Source organism: Octopus bimaculoides, chromosome 9 (assembly GCF_046866305.1).
Source record: "Octopus bimaculoides isolate indiv1 chromosome 9, ASM4686630v1, whole genome shotgun sequence".
NCBI lineage: Eukaryota > Metazoa > Mollusca > Cephalopoda > Octopoda > Octopodidae > Octopus > Octopus bimaculoides.
Genome location: NC_142936.1, coordinates 43,002,330 through 43,012,556, shown reverse-complemented (window position 1 = coordinate 43,012,556; position 10,227 = coordinate 43,002,330). Strand labels below are relative to the sequence as shown.

The 10,227-nt window shown below is 36.2% G+C and overlaps 1 protein-coding gene across 1 annotated transcript in view; it reads left to right on the top strand.

Moving 5' to 3' along the window:
• Nucleotides 1-2,999: 2,999 nt before the first annotated feature.
• Nucleotides 3,000-10,227, top strand: part of LOC106870298 (centrosome and spindle pole-associated protein 1) — a 166,460-nt gene continuing 159,232 nt past the window's right edge. The window contains exon 1 of the mRNA XM_089357482.1: nt 3,000-3,129. The gene's annotated coding sequence lies outside the window, so the exon portion shown is untranslated. The remainder of the gene's footprint in view (nt 3,130-10,227) is intronic.

The following is a 10,227-nucleotide window of genomic DNA, read 5'->3' as shown; positions in this document are numbered from 1 at the left end:
CAAAACTTGAAGTGAAAAAGTTTCTAGAAAAATATTTTTGTTTCATAATGAAGATATTAATTTATTTTATCGCATTTGTTTCATACTTTTTATATTAATAATTGTATTCTCCTTATAAATAGATTCTTTATCCTTTTGAATTCAAAGAATCTATGATTTTCTTCCTTTCAAATCAAGGAGGTAACATCGGTGTAAATAACTATATTTTGGGGTAATTGGTTAAAAAAGTTCCCCAACCTCTGATCTATGTATATACTTATTTCTGTATCTTTTAACATGTTTTATGTATATATATATGTATGTATGTATGTATGTATGTATGTATGTATGTCTCTTCTGAATTTAATCATTTAAATTCTTCCTCTGAAGAAGGAGCTTGTTTCTAACAAATATACAAAACTCCATCGTTGAAATTCAGATAACGAAAACAATGTCACATTTTAAACCTGAGAAAAGTTTTGCATAGTTTTATTGTTCCGCTTACAGATTGTATTTCCAGTGTGCGAATCATTTGGTTGATCACATTTTCTGAAAATCCAAACTTATCCAGACTATGTATGTATGTATGTATGTATGTATGTCATTATTCAGCTTTATTGCAAAATTTCTTGCTAATAGAGAAAGATCCGGTTTGTAACCTAGTCCAAGGCTCCTTCAATGGAATTTCAATACAAGAAAGGTATTTTTGTATGAATGTATGCATGCATGTATGTATGTATGTATGTATGCATGTATGTATGTATGTATGTATGTATGTATGTATATATGTATGTTTGTTTGTTTGTAGGTATGCATATGTGTATATGTGTAGGTATGTTTCTCTGCTATGAATTGATAATGACAGTACTTGAGCACTATGGTCAATGCAATCGACTATCCCACTTCCTCAAAATTTCAGGCTGACAATCAAATGAACTGGAAAGAAAATGATTTTCCGCCCGTGAAATTATCTTAGATGAATATCTTTTAAAAAATATGGGCCTTTTTTTTTTCTCTTGTTTTGCTTTTAGGATCTGGTTCCCACAGATATAAAGACACAACATCACCAATATTTGGTTAATATCTCATCGAAAGAAATTTCCTTGAGTCAGATCTTTTTTATTAAATGCCTTTCTCAAACAACCGACACACACATGCATAAACTAGAAAGACACTGACCACCACTAGCATCCTCCACATGAACAGCGACACCGACAGAATCTATTGTTGTTGTTGTTGTTGTTGTTGTTATTCTTATTTAAAACTGTTTGATTCCGCTCTATGCGACTTACCGAGCTCCTTCAGGCTGCTTCTAATCCACAATTGAATTTAATCGTATGTATATATCGTTGTGGCATATCAGTAAATGTCTTCTTTTTTTTTTTTTACACTATTTGTATGTAGTCATCGACTGGTGATTCAGTTCTTCTTCGGTTCGATTCGTCTACATCATGTTAATAAACCACAAAAATGGCGAAATATCGATATCCATCGCTCCCGAATGAGATTAGGGGCGAGATGTCTTGCCTGTCTATCACTTTCACATGTCTTAGCACCCAGTGCTTTGAAAGAATCATTCTCACCACGCTAAACCGCAGCGTACCGGCGAACAAGAAAAACACATACATAGAGTATGTGTGGTCGATGATATATATATATATATATATATATATATATATATCATCGACCACACATACCTACATACATACATACATACATACACACACACACACATATATATATATAAATGAAAAGTATATAAGCAAATGAAAGACATGTACACGCGCGCGCACACAGACTCATATGAAAGATTGCTATAAGCAAACAACAGTCAAAGTGATATGATAAACAGGTATGGTGGGATGTGAAAATGCTGCATTGAAGAGCCGTCGGGAAAGAATACTATCAAAATAGAAGATGCGTAACTCATCGACGGAATATTCATCTGTAAATGGAGACATCAAAATGTACTGCATAGAGAAGCAAATCTGGATATATCTGAAAGATAACCTTCAAAATAAGCTTAAAGGCACTTAAGCCTAAGTATTATAGAGATAATATTTCTACGAAATGATATCTTTAGCAGCTTAGATGAAAATAAAGACATAGATGAAATTGCTGTAATTTAACTACCGAGATAACGTGTTCCATAATTAACATGTAATATAATGAACCTTGATAAATTATGATAAATTAATGAGTAGTGATAACGAGAGAAACATTCTGCTGTTTGGTCTCTTGTTTAACATGCAGTCGTGAATGGTTTAGGAAGTATTAGTACATATAAAAGAGAGTATAAGAAATATGAAGAGTCGAGTGAGCCGTACGGAAAGTATGAAAGCATGGGTATGTGCGTGTGTGTGCGTGTGTTTGCATGCTGTCAACTTAACGTGACAGCCCCATGAAGGGAACAACACTACTGCTATTCAGCCCCAGGAAGCAGCACTGCTTCCTATCGGCCTTCACACATTTCCTGTGTCCTTATGTTTACAAGGGCGAGACAAACACCCCCACCCAGCTAAGCCTGCATCCAGAGACTAGTTTCAAAGTCATTGCTCATCATCAGTCTGGAGTAGCATGGCCTGCTGTTGGAGATGCCTGCCAAGCTCTTGTAAACATATAATAATTCTAGTGAAATACATTCACTGATTTCAAAAATAGCAATAATACATTTCTAAATCTCTCAGAGAGATTTATGCAGTAGTGATACGATAAAGTAGTTGTATGCTGTCAACTTAATGTGACAGTCCCATGAAGCGAACAACAATACTGCTATTCAGCCCTAGGAAGCAGCACTGCTTCCTGTCGGCCTTGACACATTTCCTGTGTCCTTGTGTTTATATATATATATATATATATATATATATATATATATATATATATGTACGTACGTACGTATGTATGTATGTATGTATGTATGTATGTATGTATGTATGTATGTATATGTGTATATATATATGCAGTACTACTACTACTTACAAATCAATGGCAATTTATCCATGATCTTTCCTAATCTTTTCATATACAGTATCATAGGCGCAGGAGTGTCTGTATGGTAAGTAGCGTGCTTAGCGAAAGGACGTGTTTATTGTCGCTCCGGCTTCACGTCGCTGAATGCCAGCGTCGTGAATTTTTGACGTACAACTACAGGTAAGACTTTTGTGTTTTTTGGGGATTTAGTGGGGGTTTGTTGCTCGTATTTATTTATATTTATGTCGAACAAGAAACCTCCACTGAATTCCACGCATTTGTCTGCCTATGGTTGTGCTTAATGTCTCACTTAGCGGTGAGAAGAGTGTTTTGGAGGTATAACTCCTCCAAAAATTGTGAACTTAGTTTGTAAAGGTTTGTTGTTTTCAAGCCGTGAATTGAGAACTACAAATTAATATTGTGAACTTTGTTTAAAAAAGAAAAGGAATTTATTGTTATCAAACCACGTTTTGAAAGCTAATAAATTTAAAGAAAAGTCTTCCTCTTGCTTTGAACTACACCACGTAGAACTACGCAAAGGATTTAGTTTTCACCAGCGAAGTGACGACTGCAGCGGAACCGGGATCAAATTCTGTTTCTTCCCATATACTGTGGGAAGAAATTAACTAGGGCTTGGATCTGTGGGCTGCCACCCGGTATAGAACCTGATTGGATAGAGGATACTATCCGACGGCGTCTGGGTGGCAGTGGAGCAAAGCTCTTAAATGTGAAAATTTTACCTACAGCTGATTGGGTTGGGGCAAAAGCGGTTTTGACCCTGTGGACCCAATCAGCCAGAGATCTGGTATTTCCGGAGTTTTTGAGGATGGCCGGCCAGAAATATCCGGTAATTCTTGAGGGACGTAAACCCAAGTGCCACCGGTGTCTGAAGCCCGGTCATATCAAGAAAGACTGTCCCCAGGACCAGAGTAAGGTCCTGGAACAGTTAACAAATGTTGTTCCCTCCGCTCCCCCAGTGGAGGGAGAGACGGAGGAAGTCGAGGAGGTGGAAACCTCCTCGAAAAAAGGAAAAAAAAGGAAGAAGGTGGGCAACAATGGTTGCCCACCGAAAATCGTGGGGCAGGAGGAGGACCTTCCAGCAAAGGCGGAAGTACGCCCTACTCCAGTGTCTCCAAAGAAAAAGAAAAAAAGAACGAGGCACGGCCGGTGCTCGATAGTGCACCGCCGGCGTGTCCCGACACTCCGTTGGTGGGAATTGTGACACCAGCGGAGGAAAGCAGGTCGGCGGGAATTGTGCCGCCGACAGTAGAAGCTGTGGGATCACCCTGTGAGGAAAAGGATCGGCTAATCCTATTCCGAAAGGGAGGGGCCCTGCAGAAATTTGTGAATAAAAGGAGGCGTCAGAGGGAAGGAGTCCTCACCTGTACTAGGGATCCGGACTGGCCTCCGCAGGTGTCTGCGGAGGTCGTGTCGAGTAGTCACATAAGTGCGTTGGTGAATTCCTTCCCCCTCAGCGAATTCAGTATTGAAAAGTGGCCCGACCCAGACCCATCGTTTTGCTTGAGAGAAGCGAAGGCTATATCGGGCGAAAAAACCTAAGAGGACGAGTGCCTCATATTGTGTAATGAAAAATCGTAAGAGGCAAATGCCTTAATTTATAACTTTTTATGTACGAGGTTCATAGCCTCAATGTGAAAATTTAATTTTATAAAGAACAGTGTTATAGAGAAGCAAAGTTCGGCGGGCAGCTTTTGCCTTCTCTCATTATACCATCATATTTATAATCTATTTCATCTCATTAATGTTTTTGTCCAGCCCGTAGCTACTCTCTGTGTACTGCCTTTATGGCAAATTGAAATGAAATAAAGTAGCTTGCTTACCAACCACATGGTTCCGGGTTCAGTCCCACTGCGTGGCATCTTGGGGAAGTGTCTGATACTATAGCCTCGGGCCGACCAAAGCCTTGTGAGTGGATTTGTTAGACGGAAACTGAAAGAAGCCCGTCGTATATATGTATATATATATATATATATATATATATATATATATGTGTGTGTGTGTGTGTGTGTGTGTGTGTGTGTGTGTGTGTGTGCGTGTGTGTGTGTGTTTGTCCCCCTAGCGTTGCTTGACAACCGATGCTGGTGTGCTTATGTCCCCGTAACATTAGCGGTTCGGCAAAAGAGACCGATAGAATAAGTACTAGGCTTACAAAGAATAAGTCCCGGGGTCGATTTGCTCGACTAAAAGGCGGTGTTCCAGCATGGCCGCAGTCAAATGACTGAAACAAGTAAAAGAGTAAAAGAGTATACTCCAGTCTAATGTGAACCAATGTGTTCATTTTGTCTTGGGGTAGGATGTGGGGATAAACGATCTGTTATTTCTAACAAGTCTAGTTATCATTAAACGACTCCTTCTTTGGCTTGTAACGCATTGGCTGGATACCTTGTCGTTTCTATTATTGTTGTTATGTTGATGTCGGCTCTCAGTGTTTATCAGGAGAAATGTCTTATGCATGTCTTTTCTTTTAAATTTTAATGTTTTCTTTACAAAGGCACTTTACACAGTGTCCTAAATTTGGATTATATAATTTCTACAATTATATTTTACTGACCCCGTTAGAATAAAAGACGAAGTGGAATTTGGCTGTGATTCGAACTCAAAATCGTAAAGGTAAACGGCTAAAGGCCGTTGTATGTTTTATCTGACGCTATGTTTGTTTCCGTAAATCACGGCACCATTTTTGTAATATTACAGAATGAGATGATATTGTAAATCTACCACCCAACGGGTGTTTGGTTCCTCATTCGTGGGTATATATGTATAATAGGAAACCCAGTTCTGAAAATTGATATTTGAAATAAATGAGGCACAATTGAACTATAACTTAGCTCTATTAGTAAAGTCAGCTCTATTAGTAAATAACAAAATGATACATAAAAAGCTAATTTATTAACCAAAGTAGATAACAAAAATAGCTTAATGGCATGCATTTCGATAAATAATTTAAGTAGTGACATGGTAGTGGTAGTGTATCTCCGTCGTACAACGGTGAGGACGCAGTTGTTCAATGAACAGAATTATCTGCTCCTGAATTAACGTACAAATGGATGAGCATTCCAAAGATACGCATACCTTTAACGTAACTCTTAGACAGAATCATCGTGGTACAGCGTGTGACAAGATAGTAATCTTTGAATTACAAGTGCAGTCTACCAGACGAGCTTCTATACTGTTTCCATCACCTTTGTTTTACTGTCAAGGTATAAGTCGAGCTGAGACAATAAAAAATTATATTTGCCCAGGATACCTCGTGTTAGTATCGAATGCGGTACCTTGCGGTTGCAAAGCAATTTTCGTAACCGCTTTGCCTTACTTCGCTTAAGGAGTGATACACTGAAAGCCAAACTCAAAAATACTCTTAATTATCTGAAGCTTTTATCTACAGAAAAGACTCGCCTAAAAGGTTGGCAAACTTTCAAAGAAAAGGGTGGAGTTATTATATAAATAAATTACGACAAACAATTGAAGTTGAAAGTAGTTAAATTAATTTTACACACGCACACATGATTATATGTATGTATGTATAAAAATTAAAGCATGCCAGTTTTATTCGCACACAACAAACATCGAAAGTTAAGAATTTTATCCACCAACGATTTGCAAGATACAACACCGATTCCAGGTTCTCTAGACAACAAAATAAACCCACCAAATATTTCAATATACACAAAGAAGCCGTAATTATGACAGGAGAAACTATCATAGACATCAACGGCCTTTATTCAGACATACAAAGGACAACAATTATTCCAGAAAACTGGAAAGAAACGGAGTGTATAACCACAAACTTAGAAACACAACCAAAAGAACAAACATCATAAGCCATTTTTTTAAGCCCAGAAGAATAATTTTAAGATGCCCGGTAGTACAGAATAAAGATAAGAAACCTAAAATAAATCTTTCCGACTTAAATCTCTCGAAAGAACAAATACAAATTCTTTCAAAAAGTCTAAAATTTACCCCGACAGCACATTATCTTAACTTCAGGGAAGTACGAGATGATATCTAAATTTTTTTTGTAGGAAATTAAGATTAACAGAACTTTTTGATACTGATCATTCCATTGTGCAAAACAGAAGCAGTTACAACCCAACAAAAAGAAGAAAAAGACACTAGACAAATTTTCTGAGTTTATATCCACCTTCCCTTAAACTCCCTTTTCCGAAACGGAAGTCCAACACTAGTCGAACAGAATGGAAAACAATATATGACCTAAAAGCAATAATAACATAGCTATAAAAGAAAATTATAAAACAAGTGCTGTACTTATGAATATGGAACAATACAAAAATGCGGCTTAAACTCTACTTGAAGACACTACCCACTATAAGATAGTAAAGAACGATCAACAAACAAAGACAATGTCTAAATTTAACATTCTCATAAACCAACACGGAAAAGGCTTAACCAATGAAGAAATTGACTATCTAACAAATTTTATAGCCGAAACCACTTTCTCCTCGTACTTCCCAAAATCCACAAAAATAAAATAATTAATGAGTCCCGTAAAGAATCACACTCAGTCAACATAAACATACTCTTCCTGACGGATCTCAAATTAAGACCGATTGTAGCTGGCCCAGTCTATGAAACTCACTGACTTAGCAACTTCGTTGACATACTGTTAAACCGTCTCTTAAAATTTATACAAAGTTTCATAAGGGGTGACCAAACCTATTAAACTACCCCCTGAAAAAAGCTAACAGGATACCATAATCACTTCATTTGATATAGTAAATATTTATACTACCATTCCACACGAGTACGGACTTCAGACAATAGGTTTTTGACTAAGGACGAAATTCCAGATCGAATTGATCAATAATTAATTACAGAGGAATTAAAATTCATCCTTCAAAACAACTTCATTTCCGAGAAAAGCACCTACCAACAAATATCTGGATCTGCGATGATTACAAAAGTTGCCCCAGTATACGCCAACTTAGTCATAGCATATCTAGAAGTCCAAATGCATGAACAAGCCAAAAGCAAAGTACGGTATCAGCTTTGAAAATTATTTGGTGAAAAACTAGAAACGATATTTAGATGACTACCTTATTCTGTGGACATACAACCTAGATGAACTCAACGATTTAAAATTCCTACTCAATAGTATCAATAACAGTATTCAGTTCACCATAGAATTTAGCCAACAACCCTTCTTAACCAACTGTCCTTCTTAGACATTTCAATTATTAAGAATGGCACAAACATAAAAACCGACATCTACTACAAGCCCACGGACTTGTACCTACTGTTTTCTTCATACCACCCATAACATATCAAATCCAATATTCCATTTAACATAACTGGAAGAATCAGAACAATTGTCTCCAATTTGGATGTTCAGAATAAAAGGCTTCTTGAATTAAAGCTGGCACTATTTGAAAGAATGTACCCGTCTATTTTAATAGAGAACAGAATGGAACGCGCCAGAGCAATATGAAATATTGGAGAATTAAGCAAAGCCAAAAATTGCTTAGATACACCAAAAACTCTATCTTTAATTACAACACACAACCCAAGAAATATAGAAACATTCAGCATTACCAATCAGAAAATATTGCTTTTGAGCCAAGACCCAAGAATGAAAAGTTTACATGAAATATAGAAATAATCAAATGCGAAAGGCAACCGAAGTCCCTAAAAAACTACTTACCAACACGAAAGTACTGTAAACAATTATTATATCACTTATTCATATCTCTCTTTTCTAACTGTCATATAACATATTCATTGAATATAAATGTGATCTGCTTTCGGGACTGTCACATGAGCGTAAATGCATAAATTGTTGACCAATCAATTTGTATGTTAATGGATAGTGTTCTGAGCCACATTCCTACTTTATATACACACTGTTTCATAACAACGGCCAGAATAGACATAATTCGTGACACAACTCTATACAGTATACAATTTTCAAAATCAAATGTGAAACCGGTCAAGTGTATTCATATATTTTAACATATTAAATTCTAATTAATTCTGATATACTCCTTGTGCAGTTTTAATTTCATTTATTCTATTTCTCACAATACATACATAATAACAATACATACATACATAGACAGACAGACAGACAGACAGACAAACAGATAGATAGATAGATAGATAGATAGATGGATAGATAAACTTTAAAGTATTGGGATTTATTCGACTAACCCTTCGAGGTGGTGCCACAGTATGGCTGTCGTCTAAGGACTGAAACAAGTAAACAATAAGAGATAATACTATTATTTTTCTTTTCTTGTAATTTATCAAAAGTGCTTCAGTTCTACTTGCAGGATTATTCTAAATATTATATCATTTCTTCAATTTCGTGCAAAATTTATTTGTTAGAGCATTAATCATTTTTCATCAGCTCCCCATTTCAAATACATCAATTCTCTCCAGATCAGTCTCTTTAATTCCCCACATTTGTATTCAGTAGGACATAACTATCAAATCTTTGATTAATGTCTCTCTCCGTTTCTTTTTAAAGTAATCCAATCCTTCCAGATCACGTGCAGTTTAGTCATCTCTATTTTATTTCTTTCGTGTAGCCTTCGACGTTAATGCAGATAATAACTCTAAAGAAATCAAATGATTTCACAAACTTCTATTACTTCATTGTATATGATACCATCGTACGTTTCTTTATTGGGCACAATCTTCGTTTATCTGACGTTGTGGAAAATGCCAACCTTTTCATTACTCTTCCAACAACATAGTCGTATTTGTTTTCTGTAATCAATGCAATATTGTTGCAATACTCGAGACTGTTAGCTTTCTTTCCGACAAGATTTATACCAATTTCGAATTTAAGGCAATTTTATTTTTCTTATTAGAATCATTTAACCATATAAAATAAGTACGGAGAAAGCATATCTCTTGCTTCATGCATTTCCCAATCTCAAGCAACTTGCAAGAAATCATTATTATTATAAATAAATCATTTACTAAACTAATTTCCTCTTTATTCGATTATTTTTTCATAAAACAATCAAATTAAGTGGTATAAATATACATACATACATACATACATACACAAACACATGCATGCATACATACATAGGTACATACCATGTGTGTGTGTGTGTGTGTGTGTGTGTAATATAAATATTATCAAAGTAGGCACAGGCGCGGCTGTGTGGTAAGAAGCTTGCTTTCCAACCACATACTTCAGGGTTCAGTCACACTGCGTGGCACCTGGCAAGTGTCTTCTTGACAGGATATTTGTTCTTACCTGCTTCATTTGCTTATGTAAAATCCGTA